The following is a 12,582-nucleotide window of genomic DNA, read 5'->3' as shown; positions in this document are numbered from 1 at the left end:
ATAATTAACAGAACTGAAACAGCTCAGCTTCAAGTTCTAATATTCTCTAAAATCTTAACAAAACATCAAACTTAAAATGCACTCTTCTTTTTGTGAACATTTCACATTAAAAACAGCAGCAAATTTATTATAATACAATATTCTCATCTGGCTAAAGAATGACCACTGGCCCAACGGTTTTTTGAAAACAGGCATTGTCGAATTTCAAAAAGATCAGGGGCTCAAGGCACTCATCAATTTGCTTTAAGGTTACAAGTTGAAAAATTTAAAATGACACAATGCTGTACAATTTCAAAGTAAAAACAATATCTGCTCCATTACATAGCCCACATAACACACTGAATTGAGATCTTAATTCAAATAAGGCAAAACAGTTACTTAAAAGGATTTTCTGAACCAGGATTTTAACAAACCAAAATTTTAAACATCAAACACTCTCAGCATGGCACAATTTAGATTGAGTCTTTCCTTTTTCAAATCAAGTATTAGTAGAACCTTAAGTTCAGCGTTTTCTCTTTTTTTTGCATCCTCTCACAGCAATTATAAAAAGAGAAAGCCCTCGCAGAGGACCACATGGTGCCGCAATCCAAGGCACACTCTTCCCCCAGAACAATGACTCGCAGAGCCTCAAATTTCACCCCTAGGGGACTTTAACCCCCTTCTCATTTTACCCTCCTGGGGGCTCGAACCCCACTTAAACACAGAGAACCCGAATCCCACTGAAACACAGAGAGCTCGAAGCTCACTTATACACAGAAAGCTTGAACCTCAAACACGGAGAGCTCGAAGTTCACTTAAACACAGAAAGCTCAACCCTCAGCACAATGCTGAGGACTTGAACCTCAAATCAACACACCCAGTAGACTCGAACCCCAGGGGACTTGAACCTCAACCAAACCCACTCCAGGGGACTTGAATCCCAGTACCACACAGTGGACTCGAATCTCAAATCACAGTCCCAACCCCAATGCAGCACAGAGGACTCGAACCTGGACCAAACCCACCCCAGGGGACTCAAACCTCAATCACACAAACCCCAGGGGACTCTAATCCCAGTACTGTGCGGACGACTCAAACCTGAACCAAATCCATCCCAGCAGTCTTGAACCCCAGTACCACGCAGGGGACTCGAACCTCAACCAAACTCACCCCAGGGGACTTGAACCAGAGTACTGCACAGATGACTTGAATCTCAAATCACGGCCCCCCCCTCCACCCACCCCACCCCTATGCAGCGCAGAGGACTTGAACCTCTGCTGCCAGTGCGCTTGCGAAACTGTGTCTCTCGACTGAACTAATTACCATTCAAGGAGTATGTAGAATAGAGAGCAATCGAGCAAGGGGACCATCTCTGGCACACAGGAAATGTCGAGTGGGACCAAAATTTAAAATCTTACCTTGTGGTTCTGTCCGTCTCGAGACACCAATGTTCCGGACAGCCACTGACACCATCTGATTGTAACTATTTGTTTGGATCCTGCCAACTATGCCAATATTGTCGGCCCGCTCCTTCCTCAGTCAAAGCAAAATACTCTGAGACACAGTGTATTTTACCTCCTTCATCTTTATTCCGGGCCCTGGAAGGAGAGAGAACGATCGCCCGTGTGCACAGAGACATGAGTTCACGGTCTTCTCTGGAACAGCAGTTTCTCAATGAATTATATCATCATTTTACAGGGAGGAGCATCCAGATAAGGCAACATACATAGTGAGTGTAAACATTAAAGATTAAGCCATCTGCTGTTACACAATGAATATGTAACTTCGCATAATGAATACTTCTCACCTCATTTTGTTAAATGGTTCTACATAGTGACTGCTCTTCCACCTTGTTAACCCATTACCCTTGCCTGCAGCACCCCATTTTTAACTGTAAGTTGTTAGCTGTTATAAGTCATGCTCAGCTGAACCTCTTATTTCACAAAATTTATAACTTAAATCTTTCCCTGCCTGCTTGTACGCTATAGACGTTCTTAACCCAAGGCTGGAATATTAACAATAAGTTAAATTAAGGTGGCTCAGTGGTTAGCACTGCTGCCTCACAGCGCCAGAGACCTGGGTTCAATTCCCACCTCAGGCAACTGTCTGTGTGGAGTTTTCACATTTTCCCTGTGTCTGTGTGGGTTTCCTCCCACAGTCCAAAGATGTGCACGTTAGGTGAATTGGCCATGCTAAATTGTAGTGTTAGGTGGATTAGTCAGCGGTAAATATATGGGGGTGGATTTCTCTTCAGAGGGTCGGTGTGGACTTGTTGGGCTGAAGGGCCTGTGTCCGCACTGTCAGTAATCTAATCTTATTTGCCAATTTCAGAATTTTAAATTGATTTTACATTGATCAACATAACTAGCATCTCACTTCAATGATAAATTGGCATAACATATTCCAGTTTGGCTGGCCTAACCTTAACAAATTTGTCATCCATATTCACATGATTTTCAATAGGTTAGCCACATAATTGCAATATTCAAGAAACTAGTTTTAAATCTTGTTTAAAATTTAATATATAAACCTAATACTATTGTGATCATCAACAGAGAACTGGATAAATACTGGAGGGGAAAATGCATAGTCATGCAGAAAAAGCAGAGAAGTTGGATTAAAGAGCTGGTTGGCAAAGGAATGCTGAATTAAATGGTCCTTCTTTCTGTTTATCATAGAACATACAGCACAGAAACAAGCCATTAAACTCAACTAGTCCATGCCAGTGTTTATGCTCTTTTCTGTCTTGTCTATCAGCTACAGATTAATCACAATGTTGGAGCAAATTTGTTCACTTTACCTCTAATTTCCACCCCTCTAAAACTTTCACATCCATCCATCTCTGTCAATTTCCTTTCCTTTCCTTGATCTCTCCTTCGGGGAGTAAACTGTCCACTGCCAGCCACTGCAAACCACTGACTCCCATAACTATCTTTACTACAGCTCTTCTAACCCCACGTCCTGCAAGGATTCCATCACATTCTCCTAGCTCTTTCACCTACATCATATCTGTTCAGATGGGGGTGGCACGGTGGCTCAGTGGTTAGCACTGCGGCCTCATAGCACCAGGGTCCCAGGTTCAATTCCAGCCTTGGGCGACTGTCTGTGTGGTGTTTGCACATTCTCCCCGTGTCTGCGTAGGCACCCCTCCGGGTGCTCCGGTTTCCTCCCACAATCCAAAGATATGCAGGTCAGGTGAATTGGCCATGTTAAATTGCCCATAGTGTTAGGTGCGTTAGTCAGAGTGAGATGGGTCTGGGTGGGTTACTCTTCGGAGGGTCGGTGTGGACTGGTTGGGCCGAAGGGCCTGTTTCCACACTGTAGGGAATCTAATGTTCCAAAAAAAGCACTGCTGACATGGCTTTTTTTCTTCCTTAACTGTGGTTTCCCAACCACAGTGCCCTCAACTGTACCACCCATGCTTCCACCCTTGCCTCTTCTCATCACTCACAACAGCATGGTTGTGTGTCCCTTGTCCTCACTTTTCATCCCACCAGCCTCCCCATTCATAGGATCATTCTCTGCCATTTCAGACAACTCCTGCAGTATGCCACCATCAAACATACCTTCCCCTCACTGTTTCTGTTTGCATGGATCGTTCATTCCAGGACACCGTAGTCCATTCTTCAACCGCTAACACCAACCACCTCCTCCCCTTCCCAAGGCACTGTCCCATTTAACCATAGAAGATGCAACACCTACCCCTTCACCTCCTCCCTGCTCACCATCCAGGGGTCTAAGCAGTCTTTCCAGGTGAAACAGCATTTCATCTGAAACTCCTCCATTTTTGTGTATTGTATTCACTGCACTCCACACTGGACTAATCAAATGCAGACTGTGGACCACTTAGCAAAACACCTCTGGTCTGTACACAAGCATGACCCCGACATGTCGGTCATTTTACCACAGTGTCCTGCTCGCATGCCCACTTGTCCTCGGCATAATTCAATGCTCCAGTAAATCACTGTGCAAACTGGAGGAATAACGTCTTATAGAGTCATAGAGATGTACAGCATGGAGACAGACCCTTTGGTCCAACCCGTCCATGCCGAACAGAAATCCCAACCCACCTGCCAGCACCCAGCTCATATCCCTCCAAACCCTTCCTATTCATATACCCATCCAGATGCCTTTTAAATGTTGCAATTGTACCAGCCTGCACCACTTCCTCTGGCAGCTCATTCCTTATCCGTAACACCCTCTGCGTGAAAAAGTTGCCCCTTAGGTCTTTTTTATATCTTTCCCCTCTCACCCTAAACCTATGCCCTCTAGTTCTGGACTCCCCCACCCCAGGGAAAAGACTTTGCCTACTTATCCTATCCATGCACTTAATAATTTTGTAAACCTCTACAAGGTCACCCCTCAGCCTCCGACGCTCCAGGGAAAATAGCCCCAGCCTGTACAGCCTCTCCCTGTAGCTCAAATCCTCCAACCCTGGCAACATCCTTGTAAATATTTTCTGAACCCTTTCAAGTCTCACAACATCTTTCCAATAGGAAGGAGACCAGAGTTGCACGCAATATTCCAACAGTGGCATAACCAATATCCTGCACAGCCGCAACATGACCTCCCAACTCCTGTACTCAATACTCTGACCAATAAAAGAAAGCATACCAAACACCTTCTTCACTATCCTTTCTGCAACCCCACTTTCAAGGAGCGATAAACCTGCACTCCCAAAGTCTCTTTGTTCACCAACACTCCCTAGGATCTTACCATTAAGTGTAAAAGTCCTGCTAAGATTTGCTTTCCCAAAGTGCAGCACTTCGCATTTATCTGAATTAAACTCCATCTGCCACTTCTCAGCCCATTGGCCCATCTGGTCAAGATCCTGTTGTAATCTGAGGTAACCCTCTTCGCTGTCCACTACACCTCCAATTTTGGTGTTATCTGCAAACTTAATAACTGTACCTCTTACGCATCCAAATCATTTACGTAAATGACAAAAAGTGGAGGACCCAGCACCGATCCTTGTGGCACCCCACTGGTCACAAGACTCCAGTCTGAATAACAACCCTCCAACACCACCCTCTGTCTTCTACCTTTGAGCCAGTTCTGTTATCAAATGGCTAGTTCTCCCTGTATTCCATGAGATCTAACCTTGCTAATCAGTCTCCCATGGGGAACCGTATCGAACACCTTACTGAAGTCTATATAGATCACATCTACCGCTCTGCCCTCATCAATCCTCTTTGTTACTTCTTCAAAAAACTCAATCAAGTTTGTGAGATATGATTTCCCATGCACAAAGCCATGTTGACTATCCCTAATCAGTCCTTGCCTTTCCAAATACATGTACATCCTGTCCCTCAGGATTCCCTCCAACATCTTGCCAACCACCGAGGTCAGGTTCACTGGTCTATAGTTCCCTGGGCTTGTCCTTACTACCCTTCATAAACAGTGGCACCACGTTTGCCCACCTCCAGTCTTCCGGCACCTCACCTGTGACTATCGATGATACAAATATCTCACAGTAAGAGGCCCAGCAATCACTTCTCTAGCTTCCCACAGAGTTCTCGGGTACACCTGATCAGATCCTGGGGATTTATCCACCTTTATCCATTTCAAGACATCCAGCACTTCCTCCTCTGTAATCTGGACATTTTGCAAGATGTCACCATCTATTTCCCTACAGTCTACATCTTCCATATCCTTTTCCACAGTAAATACCGATACAAAATACTTATTTAATATCTCCCCCATTTTCTGCGGCTCCACACAAAGGCTGCTCTATTCTCTCCCTACTTACCCTTTTGTCCTTTGTTTTCATACAGGGAGTATGACAGGTAAGGAAGATGAACTTACAGCTTGGATTAATACATATGACTACGATCTTGTAGCAATTACAGAGACTGGGTTGAAGAGCAACAACTGGCAGCTTACCAGTCTGATTTAGATTTAGACATTTCAGGTGAGACAGAGAAGGATGTAAAAGAGGTGGGGAAATTGTATTACTGATTAGGGAGAATATCACTGTTGTACTGAGAGAGGACACCTTAGAGGGCTCATCAAACGAGGCCATGTCGGTCGAGCTCAAGAATGGAAGGATGCAACCACTTTCATAGGGTTGATGGAATTACCCAAACACTGAGCAGGAGAGAGAGGAACAGATATGTGGACAGGTTATGGAAAAATGTAAAACAACATTATGGGGGGGCAGGGTAGCTCAGTGGTTATAATTGTAGTCTCACAGTATCAACGACCTGGGTTGGATTGTATCCTCGACTGTCTGTGTTTTTTGATTGGATTAGATTCGATTCCCTACAATATGGAAACAGGCCCTTCGGCCCAATAAGTCCACACCAACCCTCCGAAGAGTAACCCACCCCGATCTGACATTTACCCCTGACAAATGTGCCTAACACTATGGGCAATTTAGCATTGCTAATTCACCTAACCTACACATCTTTTGGATTGTGGGACGAAACCGGAGCACCCAGAGGAAACCCACGCAGACACAGGGAGAAAGTGAAAACTTCACACAGACAGTTGCCCGAGGCAGGAATTGAACCTGGGTTCCTGGCGCTGTGAGGCAGCAGTGCTAACCACTGAGCCGACTGGTGCCTGTGTGGGTTTTCTCTGGGTGCTCCAGAATCCTCTCTCAGAATAATGATGTGCAGGTTAGGTGGATTGGCCATGCCAAAATGCCTATAGTACACAGGGATATGCAGGCTAGGTGAATCAGCCATCCGAAATGCAGGGTTACAAGGATAGGGTAGAGGTGTGGGTGGGATGTTCTTAGGAGGGTTAGTGTGGACTCAATGGGCCGAATGGCCTGCTTCCACACTGCAGGGATTCTATGAACAAAGTTGCTGTGGTGGGTGATTTTAACTTCCCCTATATTGACTGGGACTTCCTTAGTGCCAGGGGCTTGGACAGTGAGGTGGATTTGTTGGGTGCATCTCAAAGCCTTTCTTGAAGCAATAAACAAATAGGGAAGAGACCATACTGAACAAAGAACAAAGAATAATACAGCACAGGAACAGACCCTTTGTCACTCCAAGCCTGTGTCAACACATTTTGCCCTTTCATGCTAAAACTGTCTTCACTTACGGAATCTGTATCCCTCTATTCCCTTCCTATTCATGTGTTTGTCCAGATTCTTCTTGAATGCTGCTATTGTGTCTGCTTTCATCACTTCCTTTGGGAATGTGTTTCAAGCACTCACCATCTTTTTTGTGAAAACTTTGCCTTACACATCACTGTTAAACTTCACCCCTCGTACCTTGAACTTCTGTCCCCGAGTAGTTAACTCCTTCACCTTTTATCCATGCCATTCACAATTTTATAAACTTCTTATTAGGTCACCCCTCAACCTTCTGCATTCCAGTGAAAACAAGCCCAGTTTATCCAATCTTTCTTCAAAGCTAAAATTCCCCATACTAGGCAATATCCTGATAAACCTATTTTGTAGCCTCTCCAAACCATCCCCATCATTCTGGTAGTGTGGTGACCAAAATTTTACTGGACCTGATATTGGGAGAATGAGACTGGCCCAGTGGGAGGGTATTTAGAGAATAGTTATCGTATTCCATATTCACTGAAAAGTGATTATGGATCAGGAAAAGAGTAGCTATCAGATGAAATTGCTAAGTTGGATAATGTAAACGAAAGGAGTAGCCATGGGCACCCGCATGGGCCCCAGCTATGCCTGCCTCTTCGTAGGATATGTGGAACAATCCATCTTCTGCGACTACACTGGCCCCACCCCCCACCTTTTCCTCCGCTACATCGATGACTGTATCGGCGCCGCCTCGTGCTCCCACGAGGAAGTTGAACAGTTCATCCACTTCACCAACACCTTCCACCCCGACCTCAAATTCACCTGGACAGTCTCAGATTCCTCCCTCCCCTTCCTCGACCTTTCTATTTCTATCTCAGGCGACCGAATCAACACGGACATCTACTACAAACCGACCGACTCCCACAGCTACCTGGACTACACCTCCTCCCATCCTGCCCCCTGTAAAAACGCCATCCCCATCTCCCAATTCCTTCGACTCCGCCGCATCTGCTCCCAGGAGGACCAGTTCCAAAAACGTACAACCCAGATGGCCTCCTTCTTCAAGGACCGCAATTTCCCCCCCGACGTGGTCGACGATGCCCTCCACTGCATCTCTTCCACTTCCCGCTCCTCCGCCCTTGAACCCCGCCCCTCCAACCGCCACCAGGACAGAACCCCACTGGTCCTCACCTACCACCCCACCAATCTCCATGTACAGCGCATCATCCGCCGTCATTTCCGCTACCTCCAAACGGACCCCACCACCAAGGATATATTTCCCTCCCCTCCCCTATCAGCATTCCGTAAAGACCACTCCCGCCGTGACTCCCTCGTCAGATCCACACCCCCCACCAACCCAACCTCCACTCCCGGCACCTTCCCCTGCAACCGCAGGAGGTGCAAGACTTGCGCCCACACCTCCCCCCTCACCTCCCTCCAAGGCCCCAAAGGAAACTTCCACATCCGCCACAGATTCACCTGCACCTCCACAAATATCATCTATTGCATCCTCTGCACCCGATGTGGCCTCCTCTATATTGGGGAGACAGGCCGGCTACTTGCGGAGCGTTTCAGAGAACGCCTCTGGGACACCCGGGCCAACCAACCCAACCACCCTGTAGCTCAACATTTCAATTCCCCCTCCCACTCTACCAAGGATATGCAGGTCTTTGGACTCCTCCATCGTCAGACCACAACAAAACGACGGTTGGAGGAAGAACGCCTCATCTTCCGGCTAGGAACCCTCCAACCACAAGGGATGAACTCGGATTTCACCAGTTTCCTCATTTCCCCTCCCCCCACCCTGTCTCAGTCAAATCCATCAAATTCAGCACCGCCTTCCTAACCTGAGATCTTCTTCCCGACCTCTCCGCCCCCACCCCAGTCTGACCTATCACCCTCACCTTGACCTCTTTCCACCTATCACATTTCCGACGCCCCTCCCCCAAGTCCCTCCTCCCTACCTTTTATCTTAGCCTGCTGGACAAACTTTCCTCATTCCTGAAGAAGGGCTTATGCCCCGAAACGTCGATTCTCCTGTTCCCTGGATGCTGCCTGACCTGCTGCGCTTTTCCAGCAACACATTTCCAGCTCTGATCTCCAGCATCTGCAGACCTCACTTTCTCCTCTAATGTAAACCACAACCATATTAAGCAGGAACTGAGGAATAAAGATATGGGGTGGTTGTTTGAGGATAAATTCACATCTTTCATATGGGAATCTTCGAAGGGCCAGGAGATTAGAGTTCAGGAATAGCATGTTTGGGTGAAAATGAAATATAAGGATGACAAGAGAAATTGTGATCTTAGTGACAAAGAAAAGGGAGGCAGATGTAAGTTTTATGAAACTGAAGACAGATACAGCCCTTGAAAAATATAAAGATAGCAGGAACAACTTAAAAAAGACATTAGAGCGGTAAAAGGCATCATAAAATATCCTTTGCACACAGGATTAAGAAATATCCCAAGGCATTTTAAGTACATTTAAAGAGCAAGACAGTAGCAACTGAAAGGGTAGATGCACTCAAAGACAAAGGAAGGAATTTTGTATGAAGCTGGAGGAAGTGGGCAAGGTCCATCAGGAATACTTTCTAAGTTGGTACTCAGAAATCAGATGGACATCGTGGATGGTGAGTCTAGACAGGGATATTTCAATATTTTAGGGCATGTCAATATAAAAAAGGACATGATGTTTCAAAACATAGGTGTTTTGAAAAGCATGAACTTAGATAAGTCCCGAGGAGATGATGGGATCTAACCCAGAAAATTAAGGGGATTGAGGCAGGAAATTGTTGGAGCCTTGTACAAAGTCTTTGTAACCTTTTTTGCCATAGTAGAGATCCTACAGGACTGGAAAACAGCCAATGTTGCTCCTTTGTTAAAGGACAAGGATAATTCAGGAAATTATAGACCAGTGAGCCTTACGTCAGTGGTAGGGAAATTATTGGAGAATATTATTAGCGGCAGGATGTACTTATATATGAAAAAATATGTACTTATTAGTGACAGGCATTGTTGCTTTGTGCAATGGAGGAAGGACGTGTCTCAAAAGCTCTGAATTTTTTGAGGAAGGGACAGAGATAATTGATGTGAGCAGGGCAGTGGTAGTCGTTTGTCTACATGGACTTTAGGAAGACCTTGACAAAGTTCCTCACAGCAGACTGATACAGAAGGTGAAGTCATATGGGATTCTGGTGAGCTTGCAAGATGGATACAAAATTGGCTTTGTTAATGAAGACAAAATAATGGTGGAAGAGTTTTTTCTCACAGTAGATCTATAATCAGTGGTGTTCCACGAGAATCAATGCAGGGACTCATGTTGCTTTCAATAAACATAAATCATTTGGAGGAGAATATAGGTGGCTGGTTAGTAAGTTTGCAGTTGGTACAAAGGTTGGGGAAGCTGCAAATAGACAGGAGAATTACGAAAGAATACAACAGTTTATTGATAGTCTAGCGACTTGGGCAGAGAAACAGCAGATGAAATTTAATCCAGACAAATGTGAGGTGATGCATTTTGGCAGGAGTGAAGTATACAGTGAATGGCAGAACCATTTGAAGCATTAATGTATAGACGGATCTAGGCAAACAGATCCACAATTCCGTGAAAGTGACAATACGAGTGAATAAGGTGGCCAAGAAGGCATATGGATGCTTGACTTCAATGGTCAGGCCATAGAGTATAAAAATTGGCAACTCATGTTATAGCTTTATATAACTTAAGTTAGGCCACATTTGGAATATTGTGTACAATTCTGGGCTTAACACTACCAGAAGGATGTGGAGGCTTTGGAGAAGGTACAGAAAATGGTTGTCAGGATGTTGTCTGATTTGGAAGGTATTAGCTATGAAAGAAGATTGGACAAATTTAGGTTTGTTTTTACTTGAATGCTGTCGACTAAGGTCATAGCCTGATAGGAGTTTACAAAATTATGAGAGGCATGGTTTGAATGAACAGTCAAAGTCTTTTCTCCAAGGGAGAAATGACACATTGTGGGAATATAGGATTAAGGTAAAAGGGGGAAAGTTTAAAGAAGGTGTGAGAAGCAAGTTTTCCACACAAAGGGTGGTAAGTGCCTGGAATGTACTGCCAGAGGAGATCGTAGAAGCAGACAAAATAGAAACATTTAGGAGGCATCATGACAGATATATGAATAAGGGTATGAGCAGTATGAATTGCATAGAAGTGGAAGGTTTTTAGTTTAGAAAGGCATAATGGGTTGGCACAGGCTTGGTGGGCCAAAGGGCCTGTTCTTGTGCTGTACTATTCTTTGTTCATTACGGAACTACTCAACCTTGTCTTATCAAGAGAAAAAGGCTATTCAATTAATAGTTCTGGTGTCATTCTCAGTTACATTTTCATATTACAAACTTCATGCGTTAACGAGCTTGACATCTTCATTGCTGAGGCTTTGCTTGATCATAAATTAATAATTATGTTATTACAGAAACCTGTTGATAGATATTTTAAAATAAGTCTAATGTAGAGAAAACATACAATTGGTCACAACAAGAAACAGGCAAGACAATTAAACTTACATTGTGAGCCTGGAATAGTGGAATGAGAGAAAGAAAGTACACTCTCCTTATCAGAGTCATAAGAATGCAAGTCTTCCTTTTCACTGATCAGTACATTTGAGTATGAAGAAGAAAATACTGGTTAAATGGATTGAAGAATAGATTAATATTGAACTAAGGAAAATATAATTCAGTACTAAATTTGAAGTTCTATTCTTATTTTATAATCTTCAATATAAAATGATTTTTTATAATTGATTTAGGGTCACCAACACTTTTATTGTAAAAGACTAAATTGATACATTGCCATGAACAAAGAAGGGCTCATGCCCGAAACGTCGATTCTCCTGCTCCTTGGATGCTGCCTGACCTGCTGAGCTTTTCCAGCAACACATTTTCAGCATATTGCCATGAACAACAGGAGAGAAACGTTTATTCATATGTCAGAAATCATATGTCAGAACTGCATGACAGAAAGACTAGGAGGATGACATTGTTTGAATGACCTGAATCAACCTCCCAGCCAAGAGCCGATGGCAAGGGTGGATTAACTGACATTTGTGATCAAGAGACTGAGCGGAAAAACACTCAAAAACTGGAGAACAGGGAAGAAAGCAGTTGTGGTGAGCCAGAGACTGATTTACATGGCTTGACAGAACAGGCCAGAATTGGATATTTTCTAATCAACCTGTTCAGCAATGGTGTGATACACCACTGGAGCAAGTGGGCCTCTTGTTTCAAAGGAACTCCACCACTATGACACAAGAGCTTTGCCAGCATGCTAAGACATCAGAGGGTGTACAAATCCTACAGAATAAACAATTAAAAATGCATATTTTTAAAGCTGATGAAATGTTCAATGACCGAACTGTGTAATAGTTTCTGACTGTATGACAAGTTGACAACTTTACATATCAAATAAAGTAATTGGAAATCATTATTAAAACGTTGAAACAAAACATGTGACAAGAGGATGCCAAATGGTCCAGAAAGGACAGTAATTCAAAATCAAAGTAATTGATTTAAAAACATTTCAGGATTTCCACAGGACATGAAAAATGCTATCTAGTTGCATGTTGACCT

General features: G+C 44.2%; 1 protein-coding gene across 5 annotated transcripts in view; it reads right to left on the bottom strand.

The window, feature by feature from the left end:
• The window catches only part of ror2 (receptor tyrosine kinase-like orphan receptor 2), a 403,971-nt gene that overhangs the window by 86,614 nt on the left and 304,775 nt on the right, over positions 1 to 12,582 (bottom strand). The window lies entirely within an intron of this gene.

The sequence above is a fragment of the Chiloscyllium plagiosum genome, unplaced genomic scaffold, assembly GCF_037043375.1.
Source record: "Chiloscyllium plagiosum isolate Xiang-an unplaced genomic scaffold, Cpla_swu_hap1 HiC_scaffold_2, whole genome shotgun sequence".
In the NCBI taxonomy this organism is placed as follows: Eukaryota; Metazoa; Chordata; class Chondrichthyes; order Orectolobiformes; family Hemiscylliidae; genus Chiloscyllium; species Chiloscyllium plagiosum.
This window is presented reverse-complemented; position numbering and strand designations above follow the sequence as displayed.